Source organism: Rhinolophus sinicus, linkage group LG12, assembly GCF_036562045.2.
Source record: "Rhinolophus sinicus isolate RSC01 linkage group LG12, ASM3656204v1, whole genome shotgun sequence".
NCBI classification, from domain to species: Eukaryota; Metazoa; Chordata; class Mammalia; order Chiroptera; family Rhinolophidae; genus Rhinolophus; species Rhinolophus sinicus.
The window spans coordinates 47,836,554-47,849,382 of NC_133761.1; positions in this window are offsets into that span (position 1 = coordinate 47,836,554).

Genomic DNA, 12,829 nt, shown 5'->3' on the forward strand with positions numbered 1-12,829 from the left:
AAGATTCCGGAGAATTTTTATGTCCACAATTTCAGTCACACGACTGAACTTTTGGAGAAGTCGGTGCGGTCGTGAGAATGCCTTCCAAAGGCAGTGTTTTCGAAGTTCCACTGGGAGTCACTTTTCCTTCCTTTTTAAAAATTTCTAGTCATGATAAAAAAAAAAAAAAAAAAAAATGTCTTTTTAGTTTGTTTTGAAGCAACAGAACTGATTTATGTTTTACAATAGTCACAGCTGCTTTCATGTGCTATTGTAGTAAATACCACATTCCCTATATGGCTACACACTTTTTCCCAGTCTGGGAAATTTGGGGAGAGATTGCTGCCACTCTTATTCCCCCCCTCCCCATATGTTTTATGTAACTGACGCAAGCTCAGAGAAAGATGAGTATTATTGTCTATAGTTTTCAGATGCAAAAGTGAAATGAAGCAACTGAAAGCATAAGATGGCACAGTAGAGACGTAATTCAGATCCTTTGACATTTTTTTTTTCTACTGCTCCCTGGTGGTTGGATCTTAGATAAGTGAGATTGTATCTGGCTTGCTTTTTTTCTATAGTGGATAAGTGAATTTCTTGGCTTTGAATCTCCCTGTGATTCCCCTCTGCTTCCCAAAGAATCAGTTCCAGCTGTGAATCTCATATTAGCACCCCTAATAGCGATCAGACTTGCTCTGGCTAGTTCTAGTGTGATCTCAGCTGTTCTGCTTCTGCTACCACTGCCAACGCTATCATTTCGCTATCACAGGCGTAGATCACCTATTTCTGATGCTGTATCAGTCAGTCGCTGGTGGAATTCTTTGAGCTGGTTGAATGTCCTGCAATAGAAGGTGTACTCCAAGTCAAACGAGGGAGACTTTGATTATCTTCCCGCTTCCCCACTCCAAATTTGAAGGTTGGCTTCAATCTCTAGATCCAAAGAACTCACAAGAAACTAAGCCTGGTGGAATTTGTTGGGGTTTGGCTAGAGCTGAAATCTCCTGGAGAGAGTGCAGGAATTTCTTGCATCAACAGGGGGCAGCAGAGAGCTGTTTCAGGGGCAGCTTTGGGGGACTCAGGAAGATGGGCTAGCTGCCCCATCACAAGGAGCCCGACCAGCCAGGAGCAGCCAACTAAAGAAGACAGTAGCATCAGCCTTGAGAATGGAATGGGAAGCCGCAGAAGCAAGGAAAACAGAGAGATTAAAGATGGAGGATGGAGGCCTTTAAGATGGCGCCATCCAATAGAAATACAATCAAGCCACAAATATGAGCCGCTTGTGCATTTCAATTTTCTAGTAGCCCCATTACCAAAAAGTAAAAAAGAAACAAATGAAAGTAAAAGAAAAAGTAAAAAAGAAACAAAGGAAACGAATTTTAACAATATATTTTACTGAACTTGAACATATCCAAAATATTATATCAACATGTGACCAACATCAAACATTATTAAAGAGATAGTTTACCGTCTCTTTTTCATACCACATTTTCAAAATCTCGAGTATTTTATACGTCTAGCACATTGTAGCTGGAGCTGGCCACAACTTCATGTGCCCCAGAGCCACGTCTGGATCTGCTACCACATCAGAGAGGACAGCTCCACAATAAAGCCAGAAAAGAGACCGTGGAGTGGAGGTGGCAGGGAAAGTAAACCAGGGAGGGCGGCTGGGCTCAGGGGCATAGACAGCCCTGACTGGCAGCTGGATTCTTCTTGATATCGTGACAGCTTGAAGCTTTTTCTGCTAGCACTGTGCCTTTACTAATTTATTATAGTAAAACACATAATAAAACTCTTATTTTTAAAAATGTATTAAAAATTTTTATTTGAAACATTTCTTATGATAATAAAACTCTTTACAGGGTGGGGGTAGGAAGTACAATAACTGCGTTGGAAAGTTTCATGCCGACTCTCTGTGGAATAGCACAGATTGCAATTGGTTTTCAGCTGCTGAATGAGCTATAATCAATGGGTTCATCAGGTGGATGACGCTGCTCAGACCACTGTGTTGAGTAGGATTCTGAGGTTGTGTCTTGGCTCAGTAGGGAAGTGCACTGTGATTGTCTGCTAGGGACGGCGCTGGCACACCATCCGCGTTATAGGACAAAGGTCCCCGGTTCTGGAGACCAGCCTAGGGGGACGCTTCCCGAATCATTGGATATTACTGAGCTCCGTTTTCATTTGTCCATGGCACCCAGGACGTCTGTGGGCCTCCAATGATACAGGGAAGGACAAGCCCTGCACATAGTTATCATTCAACAAATGCCAGTTTCCTTCTGTTTTACTATTTAGTCAACATTGATGGAAAGGCCCGTTTGTGTTCAGTGTTGTCCTGTATAATCTGGGGATTATGGTATACAAAATACAGTTAGGTTAAAATATGATCACCTATTAAATAAGGGATACTTCAGTGGAATATATATTTATATGCCTTATCATTCTTCAGAATATGTGCTATTACTGTGGAAAGGGACAGAAAAGGAAAGTCAGGGAGACTTTGCAAAGGATGTAGGTCTTGAGTTAAACAGATATATCATTTTCATGATATTCACAAGAAATAGACCATTTTAAAGAAAATAGACTTAGAACGTTCAAGTTAATTCCCAAAGTGAACTCTTAAGCACGGTCCAAACCCTGCCACTCCATGACCACATGTTTGATTGTGGCTTGTGTTAATAAGTCAGTGGAATTAATGCTCTTACAGTCGGCTGTGGATATCGTTGCATCGCATTTAATAAACTGCACCAGAAACGTTCATTGTGTCCTACACTTGAGGATGTTGGGCTGAGTAATGGTTCTAACACAAAGTGCCTTCTCTGATTATCTCCTCTTGCTGGAATTCCGTGGGAGACTTGTACCAGAGCGACAGTTTAAGCCATTTCACATTTCACCTGCTTCAGTTCCTTCATCTTTGATTCTGAATCTTTTCATTTCCTGCAGCCAAAACGACTCTTTGAACTTTGCAGTCTTTAATCAGAAGATCCATTATTCCAGAAGCATGCCTAGTTTTATGATTAAAATAAGTCAAGCTGCACAGATTTTATTTGTCTTGTAAGATCCCAGCAGCAAGCATTAACGTCTCTGTCAAAGGCAGGCTTCTTCTAACAGAGACAGCTACTTGGAGCCCTGAGCTGTCAGAGGCGTTTCAGACCGAAGGGATTTGTGCATTAAACTTCCTTCTTCTCCTCTTCTTCTTGTACAGAGGGACTCCATGGGGACTTCGGGGCTCTGCTATTCTAAAGGCTCCTCTCTCTAGATCAGTTGACTTCAACCTATAAAATTTATATTTATTTTACCCTGTGACCCAAGCAAACATGTAGACGCATAAGTAAAAGCAGAGTGATGGATGTACTTGGTATTTCTCCATTCCTTTCTCTTCCAATAGGCTCACTTAAACACAAAACTGATTTCCCATACGCTAAAGGTTGTGGCCTGCAGTCTGAAGATGCTGCTCTGGGCGGCCCCTAGGGCTCTGTCTAGAAGTAGTGGTTTTCAAGGATGTGCCCTCGTCCTACTTCCACAGGAGAATCCTAGGTCAAAGGTTGAAACTGCGATAGCATATCAGCAGCATAGTTTCTCGTCATCAAAGGCAGAAGGAGGATCAAGGCGAGAGTGATGCTTGGTCCAAAGTCTCAAACCTTTGGCAGTGTCACAGGCCTTAGTTTTTCAAAGGTCAGGAGACTTTCTACTGAAGATGCCTGCTTCAGATCGTTTCATGCAACATATTATGAAGCATATTTAAAATGATATTTCTTAAAATAGCTGACTTTTATGACATATCACTAAAGGAAAAAATCACATAGCAAAATAGTATATGTAGTATGATCCGGTTTTGTGGAAAATAAACATCTAGGCATAGAAAAATATTTGTTTCTTGTGTATATATATGTATATATGAGTGTGTACATATATATACATATGCTCATATGTGTATATTCATGTATATGTATCTATCTATCTATCTATCTATCTATCTATCTATCTATCTATCTATCTATGAGATTAGTAGGGTATAGATTTTGTTGCCTCATTTTTTCTAATCACCAATCTATTTATTATTAAAAATACAGATATTCACATATTACTCTGACTTCACAAACTAGTCCCCATATCTTAACGCAGGATGACAGTCTGTGGAGAAGACTAAAGCACGTAACTGGTCTGTGAGGTGCTGCTGCTCTGTCTTGGGCAGAGAGCGCGGCAAGATGTAGTGAGAAGAACAGCTGAGATGTAGTCCTGGTTTTAAGTGTGAGCGGTTGTGAATTCTGTGAAATCCAGCTTCACGCGACCCTGACCTTGCTTCTCGGTAGTGAGACATTGGTCCTTTCCTGTCCAGGCCCCTGGTGTTCCCAGCAGAAAGGCTCCCCAGGGCTGCCCAGGGTTGGCCATTTTGCCTTTTGCTATGACCTTGGGTAAAACTAAGTGGCACATGTGGGCGCAAATCTTATTCTCCCCTCATTAGTATCTTGTACTACCAACAGATTTAATAGCTCATCCACAATTTATGAGTGGCTAGTGACACCTCTGTGTACACACTAGTGCAGGTCACTAATCTCCATTCTTGTTTATTTTCGTGTTAGAATCTGGAAGGTTGTGCAAGGGGACCTCTCCCTTCAAAACACCCAGGGCTTTGAAGGTTGGTGCTGCCCACAAACTAGGCCTGGCTGAACCTTCCCAAACCTAGCCTGTTTCCCCTCTAGCTTTTGGATGCAACATTTTACAACATTAGCTCTTGATGACTTGCAGGGCAAGCATCTGCTAATCCATTCTCATCCTGTCACTATCTATTGAGGGAGTCTTTATCATGCAGCTGTTTGACACAATACAAGTTAAGGCCTCGATCACAACTGTTGCACTGTGACTTCACATAACCTATCTAAGGAATCTTGTACTCTGTGCTCTTGGTGCAGTGCGCTATGTTGGTTCTGGGGGTGGTGTAGTTGGGTTATGTTATGCCAATTTGTATGTAGGAATCACATAACATACAGGTCCCAGGGATGCTGTTACTGCCAGTATTCAGTGTTTGAATAGGGTGTGCTTTAGGGCAGTTGCAATGTGGAAGTTCCCCAGCTGCTGGATGACAACAGCACTGTCTGCCTCTCAGCCCTTCTCCTGCTGTGCTACACGTCTCCATGACATACTGTGGCATGTCATTGCATTTCTTGTGTTTGTACTAAGATGGCAGCTGCTTTCTCAACAGCAATGCCCTTGGCATCTTCATGGCAGTGCCAGGTAGCATGTCGTGCCTAGACTTGAGCTTCCATTAAGAAGCAATTGGCACCTCTCCTTATCCTGCACGTGAGGAGAGCGAGGCTGAGCTCTGAGGAGCGTCCTCCTGGCAGGGTCACTGGCAGGCTCCACTTTAGCCACTTGCAGTGTCATTACTGCTTCCATGTAAACACATATTCATTTATTTGTTTACATTCTCACTTGGGGAGTTTATAGCAAAGATACACTGTGTCCAATCATAACATATGAATGAGAATACAAATGTTATCAGAGAAAGAGAAACATAAGATAAAGTAGAAATTTAAAACCACAGGGTGTATTTTCTTTCTCCCAGGAAGCTCTAACCTTTTCATTTCTGAACCACTTTAGAATGTAATGATAGTTGGAGAACTTCTTGCCAAAAAACAAAACAGATACAGAAACAAAAAAACCTTAAACCCAAACCAAACCAAAAAAACCTTAAACCCAAACCAAACCAAAGCAACTCCCCTGCCCCCAGCAATTGTTCACCTACAATTTCAGGTCTTCTTGGAGTCCCTGGAGTCCCAGCATGGACCTATTAAGAGGCCCTGGACCCGCATTAAGACCCTTGCTTAAGACTTGCTTTTCTTTGCAGGATATTAGCTGAGATGAGGGGAGACTTATCACAGAGGGCACACATCCTGTGGGCACATTGCTCAGGATGGGGGGTTCTGATGCTAAAGAGAACTGGACTTTCATGGCAAGGAATATATGTGGTGACCCAGGCCCAGGTCCAAGTCGAATACATGTTTCCTGAATTTGGCACGTATCTTGACAGTTGGCTTTGGTGATTTATTTGCTGAATTGAGGCAGTGGTGCTTCCTAATGAACCACAGAGGAGTGATGAATGGCTCCAAAGAACTGAATACATATGGAATATGGTAGCCTTTCTCCCCATCCCATTCAAACACAGCTGATTCAGCTTGTTCTTCCTCCATTGTTACTGATTTGCTTACGTTGTCTTAGAGATCAAAGTCCTCTTTTAATTTCATGTCCTACAAAATGCAATCTCCCAAGTTTAGGATGAGAGACAAGTCTGCATTAGATGGAGGGAAGAAAAACAACACCACTTTCACCTTCTATTCTCTCCTCATTCCCACATATTGTAAGTAGGGTATAGAGTGGGAGGTGTTGAAATGGTGGCAAGATCAAACAGAATTAAAATGCCAGACAGAATTAAAAACCCAGTCTCACCATGTACTAGCTGTGTAACCTTGATCAATATCATGGAACATCTCTGAACCTCATGAAATAATATATGTGAATGAACACAGCGAGTGTCAAGGAAAAAATAACTCATTGATTCATTTGTTCATCTTTTTATTCATTCACTTGTTCTTTCATTTTTGTAAATAGACTTTGAATATGTTCATGTTGTAGGTGCCAAACCGAAGTGAATAGTTATAGTTTCTGTTCTCAAAGGAATTAAAGTTTGGAGACACATTCACAAGTAACTGACTAACCGTAGTTAGGATGGAATACTTCCCTAAGTTCACATAGTTGGATTTGCTAACTAAGCCCTTTCTGTTTGGAAGGTCCTTGCTACGGTTCTATAGCTGGGGCTGAAGGTAATGGAAACAAGGGACCTTTCAGCCTGTATCTCAGTGCTGTCATGTGCAGTGGGAATAGGCAGTGAAAATCCACAGTGACCAGATTGGAAGGCCTGAGGGAAGATGATAGCTGCATAATCTGATCAATCCCTAAAACAACTAACTAATCAATAAAAAAAGTACAATTATTGGTTTAGTTTAATCACATACGGATCTAAATAATGGCAAAGTTGAGTTTGCATTATCTAGTCTTAAAGATAACTTAATACAAAAATGAAAATGTCTGGTGAAAATATGAAATGAGAAAATAGTAACCATTAATTAGTGACTTTGGTTCTCAAAAATGCTTTCAGTTTAGAAAGACATTCCTTTTGTTCAAATAGCTCTCTGATAAGCATCTAAGTACAACTGGAAAAACAATTTATACCTTAGGGTTTTCCTCCTTTAGTCTATATTAGTTTCTTTAGGCACCTAACTTCAAATAAATTATATATGTACCGTGTTTCCCCAAAAATAAGACCTAGCCAGACCATCAGCTCTAATGCATTTTTTTTTTTTAGCAAAAATTAACGTAAGACCTGGTGTTATATTATATCAATTTTTGCTCCAAAAGACGCATTTGAGCTGATGGTCCAGCTAAGTCTTACTTTGGGGAAAACACTACCAGGAACAATAGAGTACATTATTTTCAGACTTTAGTTTTATATATATATATATATATACACACACACACACACACACACACACACATCACACACACACACACATATACATATATGTATGGCGAGAGAGAGAGAGAACTAAAAAGATATATCTATATCTAGTTTTATTCTTTAAAAAAGACTGGTAACATTTTTCCATTTTCAAATGTTAATAAACTCAATTCATATTAATTTGCACTTGAAATGAGAAAATTACAAAAACCCTCAAGAGTTGCCCCAGAGAGCATGAAATTTAAAATGTCAATGGAAATTAATGGAGGCAGTTTGATTTTTTAATTGTAGTAAAGCAAAAACATCTGGTATCTCAAAAAACATTAACAAGAAAGAAAAAAAGCCCTCTAGACTTTGAAGTTCAGTAGCCCTCAGAGAAATTGTGACTGTTGAAAAGAGGTTTACCAATTTTATTAAAACTTTCTGAAATAGAGTATAAGATTCAACATTTTTTCCTAAAATATTCTACCTATGAAGAGGAAGCTGCGGATGTCTACGTAACCTATGCATGTGGAGCTAAAACATGGCTATAACACAGCATCTGTTTTTTGTCCTTGAAGGAAGTAAGGAGGCTGTAAGCGAGAAAACTAGATGTCCAAGAATTTGTGATCACTTTCGAGCACCAGAAAAGTGTCCTTTTCTCCCCTGGAATATGCTGTTTCTATTTCTTCAATGGCTGTCTTTTAGGATGAGTCTCAAAGCTCAGCGACCGGAAGTCTTTCCTCACTAATGCCTGATGTAGCTCCCCCAGGCTCCTTTCCAGGACATTTTCCTCCCCCTAAGATAATAGAACGCTTCGCAATCTAGGAAAACGTATCGTTTCTGTTGAGAAAAGGACACTACTTCTATACTTGGCAAGAGAGGGCAATTTAAAATTCGAAGGATTTTCCTGATGAGGCCAGCTAGAAGGAAGGACATTCATACTGAATGCAAACAGTTGACGTTGCCAGGAGGCAAGATGGATCTCTCCTGCTGTTATTGCCTCCGCTGCTGTTTGAACAAAAGCTACTCTGGTCACTATCCATCTTCCCTGTTTAGCAAAAAAGATCTAATACTCATGTCTCAGATTTGAAGTGCCTCACTAGAGAAAGTAATTTTGTGCTAGGGATTCTGACCCCATGGGAGGTTAACTACATCATAGTATCTCTGACCAAATGTGCCGCTATGAGGCTAAACGATTTTTATAAATATACATAATATTTAAACAAATGCCTAATGCAGGAAAACATTCAGTCCACTGAATTAAGCTTGTCCTTCTCTGTTCATCACCACACTGTACTTTCAAAGTACCATCCGGCTTCACATTCCACTTCTCTTTATATTTCCTGTGCTCCAGCCACACTGGAGAATTGCAGGAAAAAAAAAAGATGCAAGATTTTCTGGTTCTGTGACTCTCCCCGTGTTTTGTCACCTTGTATCATCTCATGTTAACATTTTGTCAATTCTTTAAGATCTGACTCATATGGTACATTGTAATAGAAACAATTGGGATGACAGTAGATTTAAGACAATTTACTTTTTTTCTAGAAGGGGAGGGAGGTCACTGGCTGTCCTGGTGCCAGGGGACCCTTCTGTTTGGCCGTGGCTGAGTGCTCTAAGGTGGCCACTGCTCCCAAATGGGCCAATCAGATTCTTAGAATACAGTACTGGAACAGAGAGACCCAGGACTCTGGGAGCCGTCATCTTAATGCCTAATATTTTGCTTGTGTATCTTACAAGCTTTCCCCCTGTGTCTTACTATTGTTCTCAAACGTGTCTTATTTCCCTATAAGATTGTAAGATTTCTTATGGGCAGGGATAATATTCTGCTCATCCTTTTAACTTTCTCTGTGGCACCTGGATAGAGTCTTGCACGTACCTCATCAGGTCATACTCACTGAACGTAATGGAATGAACACGTATAGAATTTTGGCCATAGTTTACTAATTCTCTGGGATGGAACATTAAAAATGATCCAGGATGGATGTGGCCACTAGACTGAAGCTACACATGCTGTTGGAAGAAGATAAATGAAATATATATGCAACATTTTGGGGAAAGAAATGATGACTTTTAACCTCATTGCACAGTAACATTTTCAACTTACTTAACAGAATAATCAAAACACAGTCCCTGGTATTTCAATTAATATTCTCTAAATTAAATATATGATTATATATAAACATTGTGTGTGTGTATATGTGTATGTATGTATGTATGTATGTATGTACATATGTGTGATGTTTCACTACTCCATCTCCCCTCCAAACTATGGCTGTTGGCATGTTCTTTACTAGGTACCTGTTCCATGCTGAGTTTAGTCCCTGAGGCAATGAAATGATCATTGCTGGATGAGCTCTACTGAGCGTTTTCAGAAATCAGGACAAATTTCTCACTTTGGGTTTCTCCCACTAGATCACCTCTCCCTCTAATGAATTACAGCTTCCCTACTATCCATGGTCCTCTTTCCTGCACTCTCTTCCCTCAGCTGACATGTTCTCTTTTCAGATTAGAGCCCACTGTTCTTGTTTTCTCTGGAAGTATCAAATCTTACAATTCACATCTGTTGATAAATTCAGAAAGCCATTCACAAATGAGCATATTTGTGCAGCCTGATTTCGTCAAGAGAAAAGACACTGGATGTAAGTCAAAGGTCCTACATCCCATCACACCCGGGTCCACCATGAACCAGACCTGGGACCTTGGGCAAGTCACACAGCCTGACTGACCTCAGGTTCCTCCTCTGTGACTTGGAGACAATAATTACAGCTCTGACTCCCTCACTGGATCAAGAGGAGTATATAAGACAAAGTTCGTGGAAAGTGTTTATTGTGTAAACCTAACAGTTCACTCAAATGTTAATGGATTTTCTTCCTTTTCAAAGGTGAATAATATTCCATTGTATGTGTATATCTCATTTTTTTTCTCTACTCATCTTCAGATAGACACATAGGTTGTTTCAGTAACATGGGTATTGTGAAAAATGCTGCAATGAACATGGGGTTGCATACACATATATCTTTTTATGATTGTAATTTCAGTTATTTTGGATATATGCCCACAAGTGGGATTGCTGGATCATATGGTAATTCTATTTCTAATTTTTTGAGAAATCTCCATACTGTTTTTCATATTGGCTGTAGCAGTTTACATTCCTACCATCAATGTACAGTGGTTTTCATTTCTTTTCATCCTTGCCAATATTTATCTTTTTTCCCCCCCATAATAGTCATGCTGACAGGTGTGAAGTGATTTCTCATTTGTAGTTCTGATTTGCATTTCCCTGATAATACTGTCATTTGTGACAAGTATGAACCTGGAGGACATGCGAAGTAAAATAAGGACAAACTGCAGGATTCCACTTATCTGAGATATATAAAGTAATCAAATTATTAGAAGCAGAGACTACAAGAGTGTTTGCAAGGGGCTGGGGGATTGGGGAAATGGGGAGCTGTTATTAATAGGTACACTTGTGATTATGTTGGATGAAGACATTCTGCAGATCTGTACAACATGTACCCACAGTTAACCACACACTGTGTGCTCTTAAAGACTCGTTAGGATGGTGGGCCTCATATTAGGTGTTCTTACCACAAGACAAACTGACAAACGAAAACAAAGGGACACAAGGAAACTTTTGGGGGATGGATATTTCTATACCTAGATTGTGGTGATGGTGTTGTGGGTGTTTGCCTATGTCCGAACTCGTTAAATCATATATAGTAAATACGTGCAGTATTTATCAGTTATGTCTCAAAGCTGTTAATCTTAGTTGAGTGGGAGATGTAATATTATTACTACTAATGGCAGTGGCTGCAATTAGTAAAGAGACTAAATCTAGAATGTAATGGAATTTCAGCACACTACGAAGATGAATATATACGTGTATGTGTGTAATATTTTATATATTTATATATGTAATATATTACACACATATTTTCATCTTCATAGTGTGCTGAAATTCCATTTACATTCTAGATTTACATATATATTATATATATATATAACACACACACATAATTCAGTGGGATAAAGGAAACATTTTTACCAGCGTCATTTTAGGGAGGGAACCACAGTTAATTCTTGAACAACATGGTTGTGAACAGTACAGGTCCACTTATGTGTAGATTTTTTTCAGCTTTATAAAGGTATGTCTTTCATTTCAATGCTGTATACTATACTGAACAAATGACATAAACTTACAGTATCAATAATACAGTTCAATACTATAAATGTATTTTCTCTTATAATTTTCTTAACATTTTATTCTCTGGCTACTTATTGTAAGAATATAGTATATACTACATATATATATATATATATATATATATATATATATATATATATATATAAATACTACAAAATATGGGTTAATAGACTGTTTATGTTATTGGTAAGGCTTCCTGTCAATAGTAGGCTATTAGTAAAGTTTTATTTTTTGGGGGGGAGGTTAAAAGCAATACACAAATTTTTGACAGCACAGGTGGTGAGTGCCCCTAACCCCTGTGTTGTTCATGGGTCAACTATATATGTATTAGTCAAATCTCCCTGATAAGTATTTGGGGTAAAAGAGGGGACTCCTGTGTGTGTGTGTAATGGAAGGCAGCTTCTCAAATGCTTCAGGAAGGGAGGATGGGTGATGAGAGACAAAGAGGAAGTCAGTGAGTATGGAGCCAGAAAGATGGCTGGTTCTATCACTTCCTGTGAATCCCACATCATCAGTGCATCCAAAGCATTTCTGGTGTTGCTGGTGAAGGTTCCACGGGCACCAGACATGTATGGCACAGGCAGGACAGGACAGAGAGAAGAAAGTGCTCCTGAGCCAGAGGGACTCGTGAAAATACTAAGGGTCTTTGGACAGTCACTGGCCATGACATTGAAATTCAGTTCAACTCTCCACAGTTTGCTAAGGGCATCTAATACCTGGGTTACACTACAAACCAAACTCACTACCGTTGCACCGATACTGGCTCCCACTTCCTCCAGTGGTACTACAATATTTCATTTTTTCCTTCTCTTGCCTCATATCTAGCCATTATTCAAGGCCTGGCAACTTTTTAAATCAACTATCAGCAAAAGTTACACATGATATACACAAATCAGTCATTTCTAGCCCGGACATGTTTTCCTTGCCAATTTAAATAGTTTCCAGGGGAGCCTGGACTACGTTTAACAATTAGAATTATCAAATACAGTCCACTAATGATCTTACTAGCATTCCAGCTGTTTCAAAACTATCACTGTTGTTTCATGCAGAATTGCAGATACCCTGTCCACGATTTGTTTGGGACAAATAGTCTCATTGTAATGAGCAGCCATTAGTTTTGCGTTCAGGGAAGGTTTTGTTTTCTTTACACATACTGC